General features: G+C 36.0%; 1 protein-coding gene across 1 annotated transcript in view; it reads right to left on the bottom strand.

Annotated features, from left to right (window-relative positions):
• gpc1a (glypican 1a) overlaps window positions 1–26,455 on the bottom strand; it is a 43,110-nt gene that overhangs the window by 12,551 nt on the left and 4,104 nt on the right. The window lies entirely within an intron of this gene.

Genomic DNA, 26,455 nt, shown 5'->3' with positions numbered 1-26,455 from the left:
AATTGACTTGGTTAAATGAGTAGCCTTGAGCCTCTTGTGACAGAGCACAGAGTGAAGTGATGAATAATAAAGAAAAATCTCCAATATTCAATGTCAGAAAGATGCAACAAACTCTGGCTCCGTTTCAGCTCACCATCGCTCTAAATGCCCAGGGAGGCTCGTTAAATTGCTCAAAGAAAAGCTGAGTCGATTTTGGAAGCAACTCAGGTCATTTAGATTTATCCATGTCAGTCCTTTGCATTAGATGAAATTAGGGCTGCATGACATCAGGAAATGTGTAATTGTGATATTATTGCTGAAAATTGTGGTAATAACTAACCATCATTTTTCAACAACTCTTGGTTAGATTTTGTATCTTATAAAATAAAAAAATAAACATCCGGAGGATTTCCAGGGGCAGTTAAGAAAACATCCAACTATATACAGCATTCTGCCAAACATTGTGTCCAAAGGCAGCAATTTTCACACTACAGAGGGATTTTGTGAATGTGATTGTGTCTCAGTTAGCGAGCCAGTTAGGAGGATGAAACATGCACACTTTGGTTGATACAAAGGATGATTTATCTGCTTCATTCACATTAAGATTTTAAACTTCTTTTAATCAGAATAACTGACATCCAAACTAAAATATTTCAAATCATATAGTCAAGCATGAATATTTAAGTAATTGAAGTGTCAAATCACTTTAAAAAAACTACATTTACTTTGAAATACTGTTAATATATAGCACCACAATACATTAAAGATCTGATATTGCCATAGCAACCTTCCGGAGAAGCAGCATTCAGCTTCTATGCACCACAAATCTAGAATAAACGTCCAGGAAAATGCAAAACAGTCGAAACACTGAGCTCCTTCAAACCCAGACTAAGAACCCAGCTGTTCAGTGATGCTTTTGAAACATTTTAAGTGAAACATTAATTAACATTCTGATGTGTAACGACGACAAAATGTAATGTTTCAGTTGATGACTTTGTATTTTTATGAGGTAAAGCACTTTGAACTGCCTTGTTGCTGAAATGTGCTATACAAATAAACTCGATTGATTGTTTTAAATTAACAAATACTTAATATTGTAAAAAAAAAAAAAAGTACTACTTCCATTGGCAGATTATTTGAGAAAAATGTCTTGTTATAAGTGAAATAATCTGCCAATAAAACTAATACATTTTTAATCAATTAAGTAAGTATTAACTTAAAACAAGATATTTTTTGCTAAGATGTCACTATACAAATAAACTTGATTGATGCAGTATTCCTTCATTAACTTATTATTATTAATTTATAAAATGACAATATTTCATAGAATGTTATTAATTTTAAGCTTCAGCGTTCATTAGTTCAGATCAGAAACTCAAATCCTTCTTTCCTCCAGTCAGTAAGTTAACCTTCTCTCTCACTAGTCATACATTTATAGACTCGACACTCTGCGTTTTTGTGTGCGAGTTCTATCCATTTTCTGAAATGCAAATATGTTTTTGCACATAGAGATGTACAGTATTCGACTAGGCTTCCAGTAGCCTGCAGCCTGTCTGCAGCGTTAGTCTCATGACAGACACCAGTCCTGTGGATTTCCCTCCCTGTGCGTGTCTGTGAGCCTCCGTCTAAGAAGGTTAGGGGTGAGTAAGTTTCCCCTCAGCTGTGTGCTTCACTGCTCTCCGCCTTCTTAACAGGTCCAACGCTGGTGGCTGCTCGTCTTATCGTTGGCGTGCGTGTGTGGGTGTGTATTTGGGTTGCAGGGCAGGAATTTGTTCATCGCAGTAAGTGGAGCAGAAGAGAGACGCCTTCATCAGCAGCTCTCCGTGAATCCTTCACTGGTGGTTTGTGTGCAGGATGTGATAACAGGGAGAGCTGGATTACAGGAAGCAGCGCCTAATGTAGCACCTTGTTTCTACGCTCTCATCTTTTTTTCTTTACAAAACCAGTCATTTGAAATTTTGCTTGTAGTTCTAGCCTTTATGCACAACTTAAAGGGACATTATTGTGTAAAATCTATTTATTTTTTCTGCTTTAAATCATGTTATAATGATTGTGATTGTTTTTGTGGGTTTTTTGCAATCAAAATCACCGATTTTGTGGTGCTAATTTAGAAATATTTGTAAGGAATTTGTGCGACAGTTGTGCTAATGGATGATGTCAAATGTGACTTCCTTTTTTATTTTAAATCACAAACTACAACTTCACATCAAGTAAGGCTGAGGCAGCAGGCACTTAAACCCAATGTTTTTGGCCAATTTTGAGAAAATTTTGCAGTAAAATCAGAAACAAATCTGGGGATCTGTTGATTTTGTGTGAATTTTGAGGATTTGTGAAAAACTGGAAGGACTAATTGACGTAATTTGGAGTCTGGAGGGCCACATGGAAAGCTCCTGTGGGCCAGATTTGGCCCCCGGGCCTTGAGTTTGGCACGTGTGGCCTAGGTGGAACAAGCACCACGTTCGAGGCGCAGTTTCTCCTCTGAGCTGCAGTTCTCAAGTTTCCACATTACAGAGCAGCTCCCCCACTCAGCTCCTTCAGACTAGCCAGCAGTAATTAGCAAACACCTGGTGGAACTGCATATCTGCTGAGCTCATTGTACACTGTACTTCTCATTGCAATGCTGGTAAAAAGGTTGCTTAAGGATTAATAGAGTCATGTTGTGATGACTTTACAAAGGCGGAGTTTCAGAAAGAGCCGGAGTTTTTAAAGAGACAGAGGCCCAATTTCAAGATGTTAAATTACAAAGTCAAATTTACTTTTAAGTCATATTTGATATATGACATATTTGACATGTTATATATCAAATATTAACGTATCATATTTGATATTTGATAGCTGAAGGTAACATAATTACTTGATTTTGTCCTAAAATGATTCTATGTGGCTGGAAAACACATAATACACACCCTTTTATTCCACAACCAAAATACTCATCTAATAACTCATTATTTATCCGTCTTAAGTGCCATTTAATGTACAACCAAATGGATTTGTCCTCTAATCTTAACACTAGAACTGCCAAAATTCTAGAAGACCATAAAATCAGACCGGAGGAAGTAATTTTGATTCAGAAGTTTCCAAAACAAAAACAAAAAAACACCACCATCCATTAGTGCACATTTTTGTCAAAAAATCCCCAAAACTTGGAAGTTTGAGGCTGGGAGAAAAGAAATTGATAGAATGAAGACTTTTGCAAGACAAAGTCTTCAAAACTTCAAAACTCAGTGGAAGAGGCTGTAAATAAATAGGGTGGGAAGCGGTGAGTGAAAAGCTCCACACTGAGAGGAGATGTGGGCCAGGTGAAATCAGTCTCAGTAGGTGATTTGGTTGCTCACACCGTGTTTGCCCCTCAGGCTGCAGCATATATTTTGTTATGTCTGCATCTGGAGGGATGAACACACACACAAGGTTGCACTACAAGAGACCCTCATTGACATAACTCATTGCCGTCAGCCTCGGGGAGATGAGGAATCAGATTCCTGCAATGGGAGGAGTTCTGTCCATCTGCAATAAAAACACTAGGTTCTTTAATCAATAACAAGTGGGATTATGACGTTGCCGGCAGCTCATGCTCAAATGTCCCTGATTAATATGGACTATTCTCAGTTTTACCAGATGTGATCTGAGTCAGAAGAAGGGGTGGAAATTTCCCCACATTGAGATGAATCACCATGAAGAGATGGATGACTCTGCATTGACAAAAACAAACCAACAGTTTGCTGCCAACAGTTTCATTACACACTTGTTAATTGTAATAAAGCAGCTCAAACAGAAGACGATTCAGAGTTCATTAATCAGTCGTCATTCTGTCTCGTCTGCTTTGTGTTTATTTTAAAAGCCATACATTAGCACAGCACTCTTTTATGTACTGTTTGTTTCCAGTGAAAAATAAAATCTACATAGTCTGTGTAACATAAATCAAAATTATCCAATGCAAATACAGTTTAAAATGACACTAAAACAAATATGTCCATAAGGATTAACAAAAGTATTTCTATTCACTCAATGCCAGAATGAGAAAATTTATTTCTTGTAGAAATGTTACTTAAAAGTCAAAAGTTCACTTATTTTGCCTTAGTTTTTGATATAATTGCATTTTAAACTATGTAACAGGTTTACAGGTTTTGGATATATCATAATAACTTGCTGCATTTGCCTTGTTCACACACACTTTTCAGCTTTGTCCACACATTTTCTACAAATCAGGACTTTGTAATGGCTACTAAAATGTTTATTTAGTTGCCACTTTGAAACTAATTTATCTTTATTCTGTGACCCAACATGTAGCATTAGAGCTACTTGAGGGAAAGCTTTAATTTCCAGGCATTATTACAAAAAAAGCTTTTTTCTCATTTGTTTTACTGCTTCTACTACTTTATTAATAAACCACTTTTAAAAATCCCACAGCTGCAACAAAGTGCTTTGCAAATAACATTAAAGAGCATTTGAAACATAAAAAACAATAAGAAAACAGACTTAAAATAGCAAAATGAAACAAAAGTCTCAGGGTGTGTCAAAAGCCAAGTAATAAAAAAGCAATGAGAGATTGTTCCATATTAGTTATTTCAATTTTTAGGAAACTTAAATCCCAATATTTTTTTCTTTTTTCTTGTAAGATGCTCAAAAATAACTATCTTCCTTCTTCAGCTGCCATTCAGCAAATAGAAATAGTTGTAGTAATACTAATTGACTAGAAAAATATCATTTTTGTTGCATGGTAAAATGCAATCCCTGTTTATACAGCATGTAAATGTGGCTACATTAGAAATTATATGCTTAAAGGTAACATATTTCATACTAATTTAAAATGAGGATCAATTTCAATGTAAGCAGCACCAACAGGAGTCACACAGTCAGATAGCTGTAAAGTACAGCGTGCTGTCAAGGCTAAACTCAATAAAACTCTGATTAGTCTGCTCATTGCTGGAGGCACATGTTTTATTCACTTCATGAATTAGGATTGGGTAAATATTTTAGTATTGATTACAAGCAAAGTTCTGCTGTTAAATTTATGAGGATAAACATCTTTAGTGCACCACCATCTTTGGCTTCCACACAGATTCCCACAAAAATCCCGAATCCATTCAGATCCAAACATGTTCCTCGTTTTGCCTGCAGATGTTGAGCAGCCAAATGCGTTGGCCACACAATGCACGTCAAGACAGACAGTAGCATTTAGCATTTCGTTTCCCTTTTCCCATTCAAAGCATTTGGCTCAGACTTCCTTCTTGGCATCGCGCTCTTCTGCTTCATCAGCCTTTGTTTCCTTACATTCCTCGTGGCAGATCCAACATACCTGAGCTCGTCGTGACAAGTGAGCCATCCCCACCGAATGTGCTGAGTAGACAAACAGCCAAACCTGCACCAGTTTGCATTCTGACAGTTTAAAAAAAAAATAACCCAACATTCAGCAAAAAACAACAACAAAAAAAACAAACCTTTATCAAGGCAATGGAAGGTGAGGTGACAGGAATATAAAATTACAATCATGGGTTTTACACTCTGCAAGCTAAAACGAATTCAAATCAGATTTACTCAGAAATAACAGGAATGAAATTCATCAATTCATCAAAACCCGAAGCACTGTTTACTTCTGAAACCTGATCAGAAATGCATTAAGGATTTTTAAACATGTTTGTTGTTGTGTCCTGCAAGCTTCTGCATCATACATAAAAAATTATATAGGTTTGTTTTCTGTCAATAGTTACGGGTAAATCAATTTTTGAGTTAAGAAAACATGTTTGCTCCCTAAGTTGTGATTTTTTTTATGTGCCAACAAGACTGAGATTTACAGAGAAATTTTAATGCTGCTTTAAGAGCACATTTAGACACCATCTCTTTTTTATGAGGAGGCCTGGTTTAGGTTTCTTCTCAGGTTGTTGTCACAACAAAATGCTAAATGCTCATTTGTTACCATGACAAACTCCATTGCAACATTTGCAAAATAAAATAAATAAGAGAGAAGAAAATTGCTTAAGATTAAAACTGGGCGATACGAGAAAAATCCTGTCACAATATATATTTTTTTCTGATCAGCCAATATCGGTATGTCACAATATAAAACACAGCTATTCCGAGGGATAGATTAGCTTCTCAAAATAAATTTAGAAAAGCTGTACAAAATGAACACCTACAAATTTAAATGTTTGAACAACACTCTTATCAAAAGAGTTAAGTATGAGCAACATCCTGGAAGAAAGTTTCCACACAAGTTTCACTTTATCAAAGTAGTGCCTGCACACCAAGAGCCAAACAGAAACAGTTAGGCTGTGGAAAACGAGGCGCTGAACTGATCAGAACTTGCTGTAACAGAGTTGCTTTGCGCTCGGTGCCGACATGCAGCACCATGTTCAGCCAGATGAATGCTGAATTAATTTGATTGTGCAATAACATCTCAACCCCAGCTGATTTCTCAGGCTAATTCAGGTCAGATTTTGACAGCGATAAATTGATGTTACCAAGAGATTATGTAACAGTAGTTATAAACAGAGGTGGGGACTCGAGTCACATGACTTGGACTCGAGTCGGACTCGAGTCGTTAAAATCACGACTTGAGACTTGACTTGAAAAAATGCTCAAAGACTCGGACTTGACTTTGACTTTCATGCCATTGACTTGGGACTTGACTCGACTTGAAGCTGTTTACTTGAAAAGACTTGATATTTTTTACTCAAAGTCTTAAAATTTAAAACACATTATTTATAAAGTGGCGTCATTAATTAATTTCACTCATTCCGTATCAATATGCGCAGACCGTCACTATGGTTTTCCTCTCTCCTTATGTATGTATGTGTACGTAGCTGCAGCACAACCAATCAAATTAACAGGATTTGGACGTTTAAAAAAACGCGGCAAAGCTACAGAGCTCAGGGAACGAAATACGAAATAACCGCTCGAATATGCTTCCGCGAGTAATTTCTTTTGGCTACATAGGTTATGAACTTTCGACTAAAAAATGAACTGCAACTTGTAAAACATGCAAGAAGAGAATATCGGATGGAGATGCCACGACGTCCAACTTTGTCCGGCATTTGAAGCTTCACAAAGATCGGTAGGTGGCACTTTTCTTTTGCTGTAAGATAGTTGACTTTAGCTAACTTCGTGTTAGCATGTGTACTCCGGGTTAAATTGGTGATGATTTACCATAAATCCGGTCCTTCAAATGCCTCCACAAATAATGTGCACCGTGTTAGCTCAGGAAGCCGGTGGATAGTGAGCGGGGCTCCGGAACAGAAAGCAGATTCTGGACCTGAACACCGGGAACAGAGTCTCTCTGTCCCATCATGATGATGAGCCGGGTCTAGTATCATCTAAGGATGGTTGGTGTATTTGAAGACATCTACGTTGGAAAATTATATTGACAATATATTGTTTACTGCAGTCAGTGCATTAAGTCAACTGTTTTTGACTTAATGCACTGACTGGCGTGACTGTCACATGTCGCACAGAACCCATTTCCAAGTAGTATAGCTTTGCTGGGAAAAAAAAAAAAAGACCAAATACAGTGACTGTCCCAAATAAATTTTGTGTTTAGAATATCTGTCCCATATTTACGGAGGACTGAAACTAACATACTTAGAAATAAAAGCAGAAAAATAAATGCACCAGACCTTCCTGAGTTTACTTGTGATAACTTCATTTATACTTATTTCATTTTTTGAAAACTATGATTGTTGTAGTGTTGATGTTTATTTATGAATAGAAGGAGTAAACTAAAGTCAAATGTAATTCATGAAAGGCTGTAATTTATTTTCTGACATCTGTTTACTTCTGACAGATTTGAAGAATACCAGATGAATAAGAGGATCACAGATGAACCTCAAATACATATTTTAAAAAGAACAAATGGTCTATTATTTGAATTTTATGTATAATTGCAAATTATAAAAAATAAATAAAATAAAAACGACTCGAAATGACTTGAAATTAAAGGTTCCTGACTTGAGACTTGACTCGACTTTTGCCTGTCTTTACTTGAGACTTGACTCGGACAGAGACTTGAGACTTACTTGAGACTTGCAACACAGTGACTTGGTCACACCTCTGGTTATAAATAATGCAGAGGTACAGAGTTGTGTGACCAAATCAAAGAAAAATGTAGGTTTTTATTCTTGTACCATCAAAGTGTGTAAAACACTTTTTTTAAATATTAAATTTTTGCTTTCAGCTTTTGTCAGATTCCTTCTGTCCCCACTCTTATTATGATTTTCAATTTAACTTGTTCATATCTTTACATGGCAAACTAAAGAATAAAAATATTAAAATAAAAACAAACCTTGCTCATAAGGAGAAATATGTTCTCAGCCGTTAGTGTAAGATCCGTTGCATTTTTCCCGTTTAAGACAGCAGAATTGTTATATTTCAGGAATGAAAACTGGTTGATTTTATTATTTCCTAATTTTTTGGTGATTTCCAGACTTTGTTACCACAAATTAAACTATTTTTTAGAAAATTAAGAAATATTATTTTACTACCACACATTAAAAAGGAAGGTAAGATAAAGTTTAGATAGAAATATGTTGATTTCATTCTCAACCGGCTCTGAGATTTTAGTTTTTAGACTGCAGTATAGAGTATGAACATTCAAACTCCACTTTGACTCATACTGAGTTGTATTTTTGTCCAATCGTGACTTTTTTCTTTTTTAATTATCCATATTGGGTTTTAATATCTGTGGTTTTATGATTTGTAATTATCAGTGTGCTGCTGCTCTTATTTGAAGTCCACTTTCAAATTGCTGATAATAAATAGTCAAAAATGCTTAAAAATGTCAACTTAAATTATGTTGCCTTTGTCTCAAACAGTGAAATCCTGTTCACATGCACACTGTTTAATGAGGACCTTTCTCTCTTAAACAAAAGAATAATGCTTCCTCTGATCTTCACATAAATAATTCATGATTGAGCATGACTGAAAGGCTGCTAAAGGCAATCATTCAACAACACATCACAGCAAATCAGAGCTTTTCTCTCTCAAATATTAGTTGGAAAGACCTGGTATTTATTTTTCACGTAATCTATTGCACTGCAAAACATCTGAAAGTGGTTTAACTTGAAAGTGAAAGTTCACCTGCTGCCTTGAAAATACAATTCAAGTCAAAATTGTTTTGGTTTTAACTCAGAGATTTAAGTTCGTGAAGTTGATTTAACAACATTGTTTCTTGAGTTCATTAATCTTGACTTGTGAGTTTTTACTCAATGCTGCAATTTAAACCAATAATTATTTCATGATGTGTAACAGAAATCACACATACTGTATTCCTCTATTATTTTCACTCACAATATCGAGTTAAAATAACTATTTTACTTTAGAATCATTTAAATTCTTGTTTCAAACTGCACAAACAAAATTTCTGATTTGATAATGAATTTTATTAAACATCACAATGAATTCGGCTCAAAAACATTTAGTTTGAACAGGACATTAAAATAAACATTTTCCTTAAAACACAAGAGTCAGATCAATGTAACGAACTTCCATCTCAGGATACACAAACATGCCGCTAAGCATTCTGGGAAATAGTTCCCACTCCTGTCTTTTTCTCCTTTCAGTTTTTTAAGTGCTAACCTAAAAAACCCTAGTTTATTGAACAACTGGAAGTTTTACAAAATTAACACAAAATTTAACACAACTTACTGCTGTAAGTTTATCTTTCACAAACTCACACATTTAGGTTCAAATTGTAAATCTTTCTACATTTATTTTACTTAAAAATTAGAATACAGTAGACAACTAAATGTGGCTCAAATGTTTTACAGTGAAGCATATTATTTCATGCGATTACATTGTGAAAACTGTAAACAATGGGGCCATAGACAGCGAGATTAATGATAGCTACTCCAACAGGAAGCACCGTCCTCAATGCACAGGAGTTTAAAGCAACAAATCATACAAACATGCTTTACTCCTCTCTGTGTGGCCTTCAGGTTTGACTTGTCCTCTTTTGATTGTGTTATATTGTATTTTACTACTTTATAATTATCTAGGTTGTTCAACTTTAACTCTCTCCTCAGTTTTCACTTGCAGCACAAGCCGCCATAAAGTAAACTAAATCAGTTCTCTTTACCTCTGAAAATTTTTATTTTTTAAATGCTTCCAAGATCCGGAACTGTTGAGGCATTCAGGAGGTTTAATGAGATGTGAAAATCTAATTGCGCCCTCAGCTGCAGCAGAAGTGCTTCATCACACGTCTCACCTGCCCTCCGCTGCAGACTAATCTCTCACAGAGGTGAGGCAGAGCGTACGCCGAGTCAGCAGAGCCAAATGACAAGGTTCCACGTGTATTACTGTATTTCAGCTGATTCCACCTTAGAGAAATGCAAACATAAAGAGCTCCACTCTGCTAACATCACTCTTATCCACTCTGTTTAGATCAGGGGTGTTTAAACTGCGGCCCTGGGGCCATTTGCGGCCCCTGGACTGATTGTGTGTGGCCCAAGACTTCAGATAAAGAAAGATATAAATGTCTACCTCCAGTACGGGTATTTAAAATAGATGGAAACTTTTTATCTTTAATTACAATTTTAAAAAGTAAAATCTTCTTACAATAGAAAATATTAGCTGAAACACAAATAATCACACTTTTTGATTTTCTCTTGAAGAACCGGTGACTTTTTTACCCAAATCTACTTTTTATTAATATCATAAACTTGGCTAAATACAGCAAGCATGTTCAAAGAAAGAGCTGCCCAAATCCTCATTGATTAAACTGTTTTTTGTTGGGGTTTTTACCTAGAAAATTAGCCAAATTATTTTCAATAAGGCAAATCTCCAGAACCTGTTTTAAATTTTGGATGTAGAATAATTTACACATCCTTCTCCAGCAACAAATTTGACTTATATTTTGTTTATAGTTTAAGTATTGCATTTTTAGCTTATTGTTGACTCAGTAACAAACATTTCTTTTCGCTGTCAACTCCTTTTGACTCGATGATTTTGGCTCATTGAGTTGCTGTACAGACAAATTAAAAATTTATTTCAAGAGATAATCAGAACATCCATAAGTACTCCTAGTTCATCAAATTAATCAGGAATTGAGATGTTACTTAGAAGTATAATTTCTGAGTTTTTAATCAACTATGCTCTTTTTTTATTTTTACTGCTGCTTTATAAAAGGAACCAGTCCAGATTAAGACATAAATCAAGTCATTTGTGATGCAGAAAGATACATATTGAGGTTATTTCCTTGTTAAAACAACTGAATCGCAGCTTTCTAACTAAAAAAAACAACTGTTTTTATAGGTCTTTCTTTAGAAACATGAAGCAGCTTATCTGGTTTATGATATTATTGTTAAAGTATAAACTCGTGTCAAAAAGGCAAGACTTGAAACACATACATTTGATTAACTAAAGCAAGTCATTGTCCTGTTGTTTGCTCAAATGCCATTAATTTGGATTACTGTTGTCACTGAATCCATATAAATTTAAGAACAGATGGTATCGTTATCAACACACAAGGACAAACTAAAAAAACTGAAACATTTTCACCAGTTTTTTCTCCTCTTTTTTTCAACTCTTTTCTTCTTGTCCTACTTTCATCCATCCTGCCCTCATTTAACTCATCTCCTCAAATCTGTCCAACTTCTTCCACTCCTCTTTTTCATTTTAATGTTATGGCCTCATTCCTTTCACTGCGTCTTTACTTGACTCTCCCCCGCTGGGATGAAAGTTTGTCACAGGAAGCAACTTTGCACCGTGTTAGTTACTGCGGAAACCGCCTCCCTAACTGTAACCAAAGTGACCTCCAATTTCTCCAATATGACAACATATGCACACAAACGGCGCAGTTCACGCAAACCATGACACAGACAAAGCAAAACCAAACGCCGTCGTTACAAATAAAATGCAAAGCCTCCGCTAAAACAGTCTTTATTTTAACACACTCCCTGATCCTGCCCTTGCTCTGCCATCACACGCCACATCAAAGCAGCTCACTGCTGAGCAGTAAAAGTGGCGCAGTGGTTTGAATTTATTCCCTTCAGTCAGACGTTTATTCACTGCTTCCCTTTCCTAATGAGCGTCTTACAATAACCCTGTCACTTACTGCGGCAAATTACTGCTACCTAAATGAGAGTCTTATGGAATGTGTGTGTGTGAGTGTTTCCATCTCACACTCTCTTCATCATTTAAGACCACCTGTAGGTGATTTAATGTCCCACATGGACTTCCTCCCAAAGTACACTTTTACCATTTTACTATGCAGTGAAAAGCAAAGGAGCGCAGAAGACGAGGGGAGATGTAATGATAAGAGAGCAGAGAGAAGAAGGAAAAAGACGGAGGGATTAGAGGGCGATAAAAAATAGAAATCGACAAATCAGGAGGAGTAAAGTACCGTTAATGGACACAAAGGCAGAAGGAAGGAAAAAAAATCAAACATTACCCTATAAATATCTAATAAATCTGTTGAACTTTATTATTTATAAATTTACACTGGATCTAAAAAGTTGCTTATGATGAAGTTTTGTAGCGGTTTATGATAATTTCACCCAGCAAGTAAAGCTGCTCAAAGCTTCAGTCAACATAAAATTCAATCAGGTTGCCTGTCTTGTTGCTTAGACCTGCAAATTTCAAAAATCAAAATGCAGCAAAAGCCTGGAAACAGGATTTAGAACAGAAACAGATTCAAAAGTTGTGAATTATCATTATTATTAGTACGCTGCACATGAAACACTATCTCAATTAGGAGACCATCACTGAATAAATCAAAAGTGCTACTACATTTACAACAGCTTAAAATAATTAGAAATCTGAAGTATTTCAGGTATTCCTTCATTTTAAAATTAGTAGCAACAAAAAGGAAGTTGGGAATATGTAGGGAAAAAAAGAACACAATGGGCAGACACCGGGTAAAAAACGTTACTAAGAATATCTCACCAAACCATTCATTAACCATGTGTGTGTGTTTGTGTGTACACATGGCACCAACTCCTCCATATAATACTGTAATTCTATGTTATTTCAGGGAGCACCTCAAAGCTCCTGCACTAATGACCACTTTTACTCAAATTCACTCAGTGTGCAAAAAGGCTCAACATGTGCCAGCCGGTGCATGCCATGCATGTTGCAAAGAGTCAGGATCTGCCTCTGAGTGTGCACATTTGTGCAAGCATGTGAATAATTGTGGGGCAGCCAAAGGTCACACAAGCCATCTCTGACTCTCTTTTCTACACATGCCTTTAAATCAAGACTGGTTCGTCTCTCTCCATGACAAATCAATATGAGACTTTGAATCAAGCATGAAATAAAGGGTTGAAAGTGTAGAGGGATTATCAGTCGACGTCACGTTGCATCAGCAGCCACTCTGCTGCACATCACCTTCAGAAAACAGGCAAGAGTACATTATTCTAACTGCTTAAACTACTTACAATTAGGCAATCAAAATCATTTAAAACTCGCAGTCAGTGCAGATTACCTCTCCTCACCTTTGCGGTAGCTTTGCTCCATGTGTAGATGTCAGAGATTTTACTTTTAGCACAGCATGTCTGTACCTCACACTACATCCGGTTCAATCTGCTGCATTTTAAATGTCTAATGGCTTAGTTTATCGCCTGCCTTGATGGATGCAGTCACATCTTAATTTTATCGCTAGGTGTGACCAAAATAGGAAGAAATTATTCTCTTCCCTCTGTCCTTTATAAACAGAAAATAAATTCTCTTTTCTTTTCTTTTTTTAATGAAAACTGACATTTTAGGAAAACCCTATTCCAGTGCCCTCGCTCACCATGTTAGCCTTATTTAGAGAACCTCTACATTTCTCATTGAGAGCTGATGATCTCAAATTTAATATTGATAGTGAGAGTTAAAACCAGCCACTGAAGTTTTTTTTGTATTTTTTGCCATTTTCTCTCATCATCATCACCTGCATAATTTATTTTATCATGCTGTGTTAAACAGTTGTGGTACGCTAACAACATCCTAGCTAATGTTAAGACGCGTGAGGGTAACTATGGCAACCACTGACAGTTTAAAGGTCTATTGGCGGTTTCTGCAGTCCTACTGCGCGCGCATACCCTGTGTTTACAAAGTAAGGGCACAAGAAATCATGTTGGGTGACCTGCTAATGCAAAGCTTAGCTGGTTTAGATTAGCAGATTAGACATAAGGCCTAATCCAGCAACATTGGAAGGCTGTGGCCAGGAACAGGGTGGATATGAATGTTTGCGTGAGAAGAAAAGGGGGCAAATGGGGGCAACACCGTGTTGGATCCTCCATCAACGCTCTCTCTCTCTCTCTCTCCCTGTCGGTCAGAGGAACATTAGGCCGCCGCCTGAGGTCGGCCCTTTCCAGATCAAGTCTTCAGAGTCAGAACGGTGAAGAAACTGAATGAGTGTGACACTGGCTCATTAGAGCTGCAGGGGAAACAGCCACATGGTTTTCTTTTGGAGCCTCAGGGGAGCTGGATGCTTGAATGAGGCAATCACAGCCATCGGAGGAAACACGAAACCCTGGTACATGGGTTTAACTTCTGAGCAAATCTTAGACCTACAGCGGGGTCTAAGATGGGATTAATGAGCGCATTCATTAAGATGGAAATAAAAATGTTAAAGAAGCTTTGCAGATGACCGTTTCATACCTACTGGCTCTAAAAAAGAACCAGCAATTACCTGATGAGAGACAAACGCTTGAAGAAGTGATTGAATGAAAACCGAATGAGTCTCAGGAGAGGTTGGCCATATGAACTTAAAAATGTATCGCAATACTTTATTGTATTTATTGGGATAACAATGAAACTAATAATTATTTTAAAAAAGTGTCTATAGCTTCTTTTCTGTCTTTTTTAACCAATTATGTGGCTGGAACTGCGTCTTCCTGCAGTCACAACGAGATTAAAACTTGTTCTTATCACTAATCTGGACATAGTGACTGCATAACCATATTTTTTCACTATATTGGTATTTATTTCTGCTCTTATGGAGAAAATGGTAGAAAGGATAGTTCTACCAAAAACTCCAGTTTTTGGAGTTTTCAAACATTTTCATTAAAATAAATTGTTCATCAATCCAACACGTCCATCTCTAAGTTTCTGTCTTGATGCCTAAGAACTTCCTTTCAACACATTTCAGTGGCAAAATAACATGTTTACAGCAACCCAGAAAACCGTACAATGGTAACATTTTACCACAAGGTAAAGCTCAGGGGAGCTGGATGCTTGAATGAGGCAACCACATTGCCTCATTCAGTAACGAGTTAGTGACATCACTGATTGAGAATATTTTAAAATTCAGATAATCTCTGTAGTTTGATTATATATTCTGGCTCCTTGTCACTTGATTCAGGTTGTAAAGACATTACCTAGGCAGCATGCCAGTCCTAGTTTTCATGGTTCAGATGAAGGTTACAGTGTGGCATCCTAATTAATTCACGCTGCTTCTACACAACCCTTATTACCACCGCTGGTAAAGATACTTACAAAAGCCATAAAATAGATCTGTGAGCTTTTAGCTAGTAATCTAATACTTCCTGTTTCCTCGGAGTAAAAAACTGTGACCAGAAACAGCTGCCTACTTAAAGTAAACACTCATCAAAATGGAAAAGACAAAAAAGAAATATCTAGCTGACATAAGACAGATGTGTTTTCATTTTTATGATTAAGAAAAAGGAAAGAAGAAAACATCTATTTGCCTAAACACATATTTACATCCAAAGCATTAACTGAAAAGTTTTAATCAACTGTAACCGATTCCTGGGTGTTACATTAAAAAGGCGGCATATTGAAAAAACACAGGATAAACTAACCCCTGCCCTGTGTTCCTATGAAGGAATATACATGTGTTTGTATGCAACAGGGTTTTATTCTAACAATATTAAATATATGAAGTTTGTCAAAATGTGTTTAATTATTCTTTGAATTTATTTTGTTTAGTCAAGAAGTTGTTTCTCCAGACATATATTGGTGTATTTTAAGTTTTCTGCTGCTCTTGACGTTGATAGCTACCATAGTAACAAGTAGCTGCCAGCTCCTCCCCCTTTATTCAGTTGCCGTCGGTAACTGTGGTATAAACTCTGTGTTTTCTTTGCAAGTATTTTTATTTTAACATGTAATCACATGCAGCATTTCATGAGTAACGTTTGAAATATGTTGTGTATATTTTTAACACTTATTAGTGCTGGGAATTTTAGCCATGTTTAATTTTACAACTGCTAACTGCTGCTAATGGCTGTTAATTGCTGCTAACTGCAGCTAACTGCTCGTTAGGAGCTGTTGCTTTGCAGTTTGTTTATGGTTATTTATTGTATTTTATTTAATACCGCCAGAAGCTGATGCTAATCACCAACTTGATTTCCTCTTTTGGAAAGAGCAAAAGAGGAAATCGAGATCCAGAAGTCAACCTACTGGGTCTGAGATGAACATAGAGAGTACATGTATAATGGAAGAAGTTAGTAAAGTATTAATCGTTCTTCTTTGTGTCTTCCCGTAGTGCTCATGAGAGATTACAAGACTGAAAGTGTTAGAAAAAAAAGTCACATTTCTAAAAGTTCTACAGATACCCTTGTAAATCAGGAGAATCTAAACCACCAATGTCTTCAAAATGTTATGAGCCAAGGAGCTGTTTCTTTCTACACTATCAAATAAAGTCCTCTGTCATTCCCAACAGGATGAGATGTAATAAAGCAGAAACTTCATGAAATAACAATAAAAAACATAAAATAACATCTGAGCCAACACTTGGGAGGTTAAAATGATGAAAAGCATCAGGGCGTGAGGCTCTGCAGAGCAGCATTAGCACTACAGGGGGTTGGGATTTTCACAGCCGTCTGTCTAAATATAGAACTACGTCTGGTTCTCACATGCAGTAACACATAAGTAAAAAATGTAACACACTTTTCGATTCTTCATCTTGCTCTATTCATCTCTGTGCCTGTGTATTAACTTCCAACGTTTCATAAAACACTGAAAGCAACCACATTAAGTCTCATTGACTCTGCCTATTAAATCCACTTCTTTAGCCTAAAACTCAGTCTTCACTTCATTCCACTAACAGGTATCAAAGATGATCACAGCAGCTTATGTCAAGGTTGTCTGTTCTACGCTGTAAAGCTGTCACAGATACACTGGCAGGGACACACACTAGGATCTAACAGAGATAATACTCTCCAGCTCTGATCCCATCAGGAGCCCGGGTGTAAGTGCATGTGAGGCCGCAACCTCTTACTCAGGACACCTGTGGACCATAAAAGCACCAACAGCTATAGATACTGAAGAAATTTCATTTTTCACACAAAAACCCAGAGAAGAAATAGTGCAAAACTTTTAGCACAGTGACCACATTATGTTGACAGCTAGTTTAGCTGCATTTCCATTGACCATTTAGCTTAATGGAAATGTGATTTATTTATTTTTTTTAAAACTCTCGTTTTTCAATGAAAGGTTTTGCTGATAGGTATTTTTGAAATTGGTTTATTTTACAAAGCTGCAGTGGAGACACTTTTTCAATAACCGGACATTGCCAGTGGTGCAAACCATAAAGAAGAACAGGAAGTAGTTAAAGGTCAGGGGTGTGAAACTCATTTTTGTTTTGGGCCAAATCAAGATCATGAATGCTCTTAAAGGGCCAGTTGTGCCAGAATGTATTGATAAAACTTGTTCACCAACTGTTAAAATATCAATGAATTCTTCAAATTAAATAATGTTATTGAACCTTTTTTGAGCCTCCAGGATTTTGCGATTTCTTTTGTGATTTTTTTGCAATAAAAATCTAACCGTTTGTGGAATTAATTTGGAAATATTTATGCTTATTTATGACAGTAAATGTGACTTTTTATTACTAGCCGTATAGATCATGGACTATAATCTGACATCAAATAAGGCTGAGGCAGCTGTTTAGTACAAGTAAGGCAGATTTTGAAAATTTTTGAGAAAAATCTGCAATAAATTCCCAATTCTTAGCCCAAAAAGAGCAGGGATTTGTTGATTTAGTGTGAATTTCCACGATAATTCTCAAGAAACTGGAGGGACTGATTGATATAATTTGGCAGTAAACAGATAAAAGCTGCATTGATTTTATTGATAACATAATATTTAAGCACACTTAGTGTTTAGTCTAGAATCTAGAGGGTCACATAAAAAGCTAAGGCGTGCCGGCATGTTTTTTTTTAACACTTGTGATTTTAATTGTGTTTCTAATTTAATGGAAACACTGCAATTGGGATATTGTGTTTTTTGACATCAGCGGAATATTGACAAAGTTTTGCAAACATTTCTTTCCCCATTTCTCATTATATTCACACTAATCTTTCAGATGCTTGCAATAGTCACTCTAATACAGCCTTACTGTTTAGCATGCAGGGGCGTTTTAGTATTTAAAGGGTTTGTTAGTGTACAAAACTTCAGCCAAAAGAAATTCATTCCCTCCAGCAGACGCAGATCATAACAGACATTTTACCTTTGGTACTTTTGTCTGCTCTGTTGAATCAACCTGAAACACAGTGACATAATGCCTCCCTCACACCCAGTTTAGTACGCCACCCGAAAATAAACTGTAACCTTTAACTGTGACATTTTAGATGAAGCAGATGAGTAATCAGAGTGTACTGGGATTTTTAGAGATGGGAATTCACAGAAACACGAAGCTAAAACAACATCTTTCAGGTAAAAGACAATAAGAGTTGCACTGCGTTAAATAAATTCAACTTGATCAGACAGGAATTTAGTAGATCAGACAATGTATTAGTGGCTTCTTGTTTCATCCAAACATCATCTTGTACTTTGTTCTTCTTCATGTTTGCTGGAAAACATTGAAATCTGAAGATTTAGCTTTAACTGCAGAGCGATACAGAGCAGCTGAGTGAAATGGAAAGCAGCAGCGTAGCTCTACGTCGTCTGTGTTTGAACGTAGCCCACTAGGAAAACCACACTCATGTCCAACATACCACCCACGATGCATGACAGGTCAAATCCAGAGCAGGGAGCCGGTATTCTGCTCATTACGTTCTCCTTTACACCCACATTTAAAATGAACGCACATACAGAGTTAGTAACTAATGTAATGTTTTCTGCTTGTTTAGCTTTTGTTTACATATATAATATTAGAAAGGCCAACCATTTTCATTTACAAAAAAAGCAACAAAGCATTTCTATTACTGTTAAAAGCGCAGATAGCTAATTAATGAACTAAATGTTCTGACTAAAACTGGTAGTTCAGGTAACTATTCAGGTTAGTTCAAGCATAAAAGGGAACTAGAGGACATTTTGGGGAATTGCTGCAAGTCAATGATACATTGAAAGAAACCGACTTGGAAACATTTTCTTCAATTTCCACTTAATTTTATATTTTCATACTTCTAATAATGTAATTTTTTAAATATTAAATAACTGATAATTTGATCAGTTAGGTAGTAACTAGTTACATTTTCTCAAATACATTTATTTGAGGAAATTTTTATCAAAAAATTTACTTTTAGGAGTATTTTTACCATTTACTTGAGTAATTTTATTATGAAGTATTTCTACTCTTAGTTGAGTAAAATCTCTGGATTTTCTACCCACTGAATGAAAGACAAACATGTTTTAACCAAAAACTCACCAGACACAGACACTCACTTGAGGCTTTTGTTAAAGTGCCATAAAGTTTTTATTGAAAGAAACTGATTTGGAAACATTTTTCTAGTTTTGTTATATTTTGTTACTTATGAATTTTTATAGTTTTGGTTCTTAAAATACCAACATTTCTACTTAAACTTTATATTTTGGTCCACCTGATTATGTATTTTTTAAAGATGAAATGATTGCTAATTTGATGAGTTACTCAGCACTTGAGTAAACCTTTTACCAAGTATTTTTTTACTCTTACTTGAGTAAAAATATGTTGAAGTAGTGCCACTCTGACTTGCGTAAAATTTTGGGGTATTCTGCCCAACTCTGGATATTGAGTATAAAGTTTGACATTTTGGCATTATAACAAGTTTACAGCAATCACTGCATGTGTTGGTTCTGTCCGGATTTGTCTATTTTGTGAGGCTGAACAATGATGACAGACACTTTCATGTTAACCTTCATGTTTCAGCTAAACCTGAACCTATTTCACTTTCACGTCATGTAGATGTGATGCAGAGACTCATAAATCATTCTCGTTTTCACACACTCACACTCTGCCTTAACCTCTACAGCGCATCTAAAATGCGTTGACTCATAAAGCAGCCGGCTAACCACAGAGTCCACCACATCAGACAAACAACTCATCTCCTCGTTTGGAAAACAGATGGACTCTCAGAAAAGAAGGCTGGGAGGAAGAGAAGTAAAAATAGTTGAGAGGAGAGGTGTGAACTGGGGGAAAGGAGAGCGGGAGAAGAGGAAGAGAAAGGCAGAGGTTATTGAGTAGCGATGTCGGCTTGTACCAAATCGATTTTAGGGGTAAAGATTGATGTTAAAGCATCGAACGGCTTGTGCTTTACTTTCTCTGCTTTTACCTGCAGTTACTACAACACATGCTTATTGTGAAGACGCAAGAGAGGTTCATGGATCTGGCCTTCGCATCTTTCCATTCGCCAGATAAACACGGAGAGATTTTACTCACAGACATTATGCATGTTGAACATCTACAACTAGAAAGCAAATATGTATTCAGTAAAAAATCTTCCAATCTGAAAACATTCAGCTTCTTGTCAGTTTGATGAACCACTCAGAGCTGCAATTATGGTCACATTCTTTATTTCTACCACAAAAAAGGAAAACAATGAGAGTTAGCGGATCAAATGTGGGACCAAAATCGCCAATGTGACAATATTAATCACACAGTATAAGCAGAAGTCTTACACACTGATATATTCTGTTTACTGTACTTATTACTTCAGTATATTATCATTTTAAATTGCTATTTTTTAATTACTATAACTGCAGTCTGACAATGGGTTAGTTAGCAAATTTAAAAGAGAAACCATTTTGCTCCACACAGCAACATTTACAGTGATTAAAAGGTCATAACTGTCAGATAATTATCTCTATTAGCTGTATTTGTTTATCCGCCTAATTCTAAAGCATTTTTAGGTTTTCCATTTTGTTTTCTCTGATTTACAGTCAGTTATGGTAATAACACTCGCAAAACCTAATTCAGATGAATTCCCTTCCTCTCCATGACCAACCAGTCTGATCAATAAGTTTGTGTTAATTTTACCAGAACTTTTTAAACTCAGAGGTGAAGGAGTTTTGGCTACAATTTTCCAATTTTTTACCATATGTTAATTTTTTTTACTTTCCAGTTAAGGATTCCTACATAATCTCTTTATTATTATTTCTTAGCAATGCAAATTGAACGTACCATAAGAAGACTTAGCAGAGCTGAATTATCTAATGAATCTCAAACAGAGAAGCTACATAGTAATAAATTTAACTAAAAAAATCCATGGAAGATATGTGACGAAATTAAAACAACATGCACAGAAAATTATCCAGATAAGTTAATATTTTTGACTGATCAACTCATAACACCAATACTACAATAGTTTAAAGCTGTTTTAGATACAGAAACAAACAGAAAATACACTAATAAAAGTCATCTATTATGATTATATTTGAGGTCATTATAGGATATTAAAAATAAAATCTTGAGGGCATGCCAAACCAAATTACACACAGCATCAAGAGTGGAAATCATCACAGCAACAAATCAGGGAATTACAACTGATATGAAGACTTTTAAAAAATCTAACCTTTAAATTACGTTTTTTCTATATCTAAATAATTATAAGCATTCTTAATATTTAGCTGCAGAAGCAGGCAATCTGAGCATGCATGAACCTGTTTCATTTCTTTAAAGGGAGAATCTTTTAGCATAGATTTTAGGAGTTTAGGTTCTTGGTTTGAATCCAGAACAGGAGGAGTTTTCTGCATGAAGTTTTCATGTTTTCAGTGTACATTAGTGGGTTCTCTGGTATCTTTCCACAGTCCAAAAACATCATGTAGGTTCATTTATCATTCTTTAGTACGCAGTGCAAAAACACAAAATCTTTCCAAATATTTTCTTTGTCTAGTTTCTTACTACACTTGAAATAAGAGAAAAAAAACTTGCAAGTAACTTTCAGTAAGATATAGGAGTTTCCTTTAAGTCAATAATTTCTTAATGTTGATAGTTCTACTGACAGATTATTTCACTTATAACAAAACATTTTTCCCATAAGTGAAATAATCTACTAGTGGAACTAGCACTCTTTCCTCAATATTAAGAAATTATTGACTTAAAACAATCTTCTATTTCTTGCTAAAAAGTTACATGTAAGCACGTTTTGCCTTATTTCACGTGTACTAAGATATTTGCTCTAGAAATTAGACGCAAATACTTGGTAATACTTGTGTGTTTTTGCAATGTGAGTGTAAGTATGTGCTTGTTTGGGTCTGTGATGGACCGGCGACACCTGGGTACACCTGCCTCTCGCCTGATAATAAGAGCAGAGCGGCACCTGTACTCCCACGAGCCAAAGAGGGTTAAGCAGGTATAGCAAATAGAAATATGGATCCCGATGCATTTTAAGAAGAAAAAGCATTTCATCCAGTAAAAGATGAAATGCAGATCAGAGGAGCCAGCATCTGTATCAAACCCCTCAGCAACTCTTGTCCCATGTGAAGATAGAAAGGAGAGAACAGGAAAAAACTAAGCTTTTATCTCCTTCTCCTCCTCCCACACTCTGTACCTCCCCCACTTTAGCTGCTGCATCAGACATCATGAAAGATTCACAGCTGTGCTTTTAAGGGCCAGCCACGATTCGCTCCCCGTCAGATACACAAACCTACACTCGTAGATCTGAGCCTGTCTGGAGAAAAATAAAAAAAATAAAGATATGCCACAAGGAATCTGACAGACATCAGAAGGAAAGGTGGAGAGCTAAAGTTACAGACCCTCTACACAAGCGTGTGCAGGTTCTGCTCAGCAGTGTGTGCTGTGAGCGCCTGGATAAGCATGTGATGCGTGACAGATGATGGACAGATTCATAGAAGGCTCATGCAAACCAGATTTTAACACGAACCTTTAAAACGAAAACTCTAAATCACTCCATCTTCTCCAAATAATCAAATTATTTCGTGTTGTAGCTCAGACTGTCTGCATCTTCAGCAACTACATATTTAATCATTGAAAATATTGGTGCAGAGCACCCAACAAAAATTGTGTACAAGCAAATGGATGGAGGCTCTCTACCTAAAGGACATATATAATCATATTTTAAGGCTAGAACCTTACGTCTTAAAAGTTTTACAACATAAATAAACCATTCTTTTACGCTGGTGCTTAAAGTGGATCAGAAGCTTTGGAAGTTATGAGTCGTGCCACCTAAAAGAGAACTTTGCTGCATGCCTTACAACTTTCTCTTTGTGCCCATTTTCTGTCATTAAAGTAGTAATGAGAGAAATCTTAATAAAAAGAAATGAAGGGAGAAAAAAGGTGAAGAATGTGAATATCTGTTGGCATAAGAGTAAAAATGCTGGTCAGAACTGGAGCAGAAGTAGCTATTTGTGTTGCATGATATTAGGAATACAATAATGTGCTAACATAATGGTAAATGTTGCGATAATAATATGATTTATAATATAAACAAATAACTAGAATGGTAATTGTCTGTTTCGGGGTTCGTACAATTCATAGACCCGAGATGCTACGAATAAAATGCATTGTTCAACATTTGTTCACTACAAAAATCTATATAGATTTTTATTTTATTTAAATTTGTAACTTTTTACATAAAAAAATGCTTTTTAATTATCATTATTGTTTTTCTCTTTTTTTGGGAGAAGCCTGTTAATTTGTCTGCATTGCACTGTAATAGATTGTATTTATATTTTGCACTAGCCTTTATGGCTAACTGGCATATTATGTGATGTGAATAGTCCCTTTTGAAATAAACAAACAAACAAACAGAGGAAATCAAATTTCTTGTTTCATTCTCAAAAGCAAGATTATATTGAAATAGCTTCTTGCCAATTTTTGATATTCTATGTAGCTATAATTGCAATTTTATTGAGTTTTATTGTTTTGAATGAGTTTTTGTCATTCTCACTGTGAATAGATGTATTTTTATGAATCTTTGTAGAGCATTGGTTTGATAATGTTCTAAGCTATTTCACTGAGACATTAACCCTGGCTACACCTGCATCATGATTATTTTTTCCATGTTTTTAATCTCTATATTTTATTCACTACTGTGAGCTACAAGCCAGAACACAGTTTAAAAGAAAAAGTTGTAACAATATGTACTTAACCAGAGTAGTCATTAGACATGGAGGTGCAACATAAGTTAAAGTTTGAAAACCACAAATATTTTCCATCACACCGTCGCCATAATTTAAAGTACGCTAACAGGAGGCAAGAGAATGTGAAGAACTGAAAATTAAGACAATTATGGTGTGGAAAATGGGAGGACCGACCGCCACCCATCAATCATGTCAAGGTGCAGCATCTCTGCTGAGCCCCAGACTACCTGAGCAGATAGCCTGACCGAGTAAAACAGTTCAAATCAACTAGTTATTCCCTGGGAGTCACTCAGAAATGCAGAACACATATCATTCTGAGCAATTATTCACATTTAATATGTTTTTTATATGCATTTGTGTAAATCCATCTGGCAAAATGAAAATGACACTAATGGTTCTCCATTAATCTGCATCTCTCATGCCTCATTCTATGGGTTTTCTGTTGTTTTTGGTTTTTAGCTTTATTTCATTCCCATTGAGATTAAAAATCTCTTTTGCAAAAGAATCCTGGCCAAAATGTCTCCGAATAATTTAGATTATCCTGAGACAGCTCTGTAGTTATGCTGCCAACTTGGGCTGCTGGAGGACAAACTGATCACTTTTTATCTCTCTGCTTCTTTCTTCTTCTACTACTCTCCAATTTGCATTATTGGCTCCTACCACAACGACTAACTTTATGTTTTCTCTCAGTTTTTTCTTTCCATAGAAGCTACATCTGGTCTGAAGTTTGGATAGCTGAGACACTTTCCTGGATGAGTTATCAGCTGAAATAATCCTACGAACAGCTAAACATTTTTCCTCTCCTGTGATTAACCTTTTGCTTTTTATTGACATAAACATACTCCTACATCAGCTCTAGTGTTCCTTTTTTGTGTATGTGCTCTGTCCAAGTCGTTCATGGCAAATGGTTCTGGTTCTGCTGGAGGTTTCTTCCTGTTAGAGACGACTTTTTTCTCTCCACTGTCGCTACATACTTGTTCAGTATCAAAGATTGAAGTAAAGTCAGTGCAAGAGATTGTCTTCTGTCGCTACATGATGCTCGTAAACGACTCAATGCAATCCGCTGGATTTTTTTAGAGAACTTTTTAACCTAACTTGAATAATAAACTGAAATTAATGACAATTAGATTCAATTTGAATGTATGTGTGATTGAGTCAAATTGACTTGTTTGCAAAGTACCTTGAAATGTCTTGTTGTGAATTGGTGCTATATAAATAAACTGAACTGAAACTGAATTGAATTGTGCTGGAAGCTAAGAAACATGTGTTCGCTCTTCAGGGTACGACAGTCCAATCAGTGCAGAGGAAAATGAACAGTGGTCCTGGATTGGCTGTTTTGAAAACGCTGGCCAAAACATGTCAAGTAGCATTTAGATATTTTAGCTTCTTTTAAATATTTTAGATATTCTCTATGACAAAAATCCACAAGGAGGGAAATTTTTTGTCATTTCTAAAGGTAAATCAATGTAACAGTCAATGTCTTGTTGCTTTCATGTGTAAATAAAAACCAAAAATAGCATAATTAATGTTTTACTTTGTTGTGCACAGAACCAGGGTAATTTTACTCAAGGTTATAATATTCTGAAAATCTCAATCTTAGCTACAAACCGGTGTTTGTAACTAAGATTTGTGTTGGTACTGTATCCTTATCTACTAATGATAAGGATACAACCTAAAACCTGTACTGCAGACCATGCAAAGCCGTCTCATTCAGACATGAAATACTGAAGCATCTAATCAATAAGAGCTCTACAAACACACACCCCCACATGTGTCACAACCGCTCCACTTTGAATTTGAAGACAGCAGGTAATGTAGCATGGCTCCATTTCAAGGTGTCACTTGATCACATGGGTGTGTGCAGCTCCACACACAGACAAAGCATGTGTAAGTGAATCTAAATGTCTTCCTTGGAGAAGGTGTTGGCTTTCACTGTCTTTTGAACACACACACACACACACACACATCTAAGCTATAGGGAGAGCTGGTCTTTGACTACTGGCCAGGCAAAAGGTACAATGTGAGAGTTAGAAATGCTTGAAGGCACAAAGGCAGACAAGCAGACAACAGAGTAGACAGAATCTATTCTCATCTTCTCTTGGTGCTAACCCGACAGGACAAAAGATATGAGCTTAAGAAGGGATAAAACTTCTTTTAAAAGTCTGGAATGCAGAGCCTCTGCTTTTCAAGTCACACAAATTTTTATTTGATCCCATGTTGAATTTAGAGTTGGAAATATCTGCTTTTTTAGCTCCTTTTAGAACCTCAATAAAAAACTGAAAATTGGCATGGGGAACTTTGA

Source organism: Xiphophorus hellerii, chromosome 9 (genome assembly GCF_003331165.1).
Source record: "Xiphophorus hellerii strain 12219 chromosome 9, Xiphophorus_hellerii-4.1, whole genome shotgun sequence".
Classification (NCBI taxonomy): domain Eukaryota; kingdom Metazoa; phylum Chordata; class Actinopteri; order Cyprinodontiformes; family Poeciliidae; genus Xiphophorus; species Xiphophorus hellerii.
The sequence above is the reverse complement of the archived record's forward strand: the minus strand, read 5'-3'. Positions and strand labels throughout refer to the sequence as shown.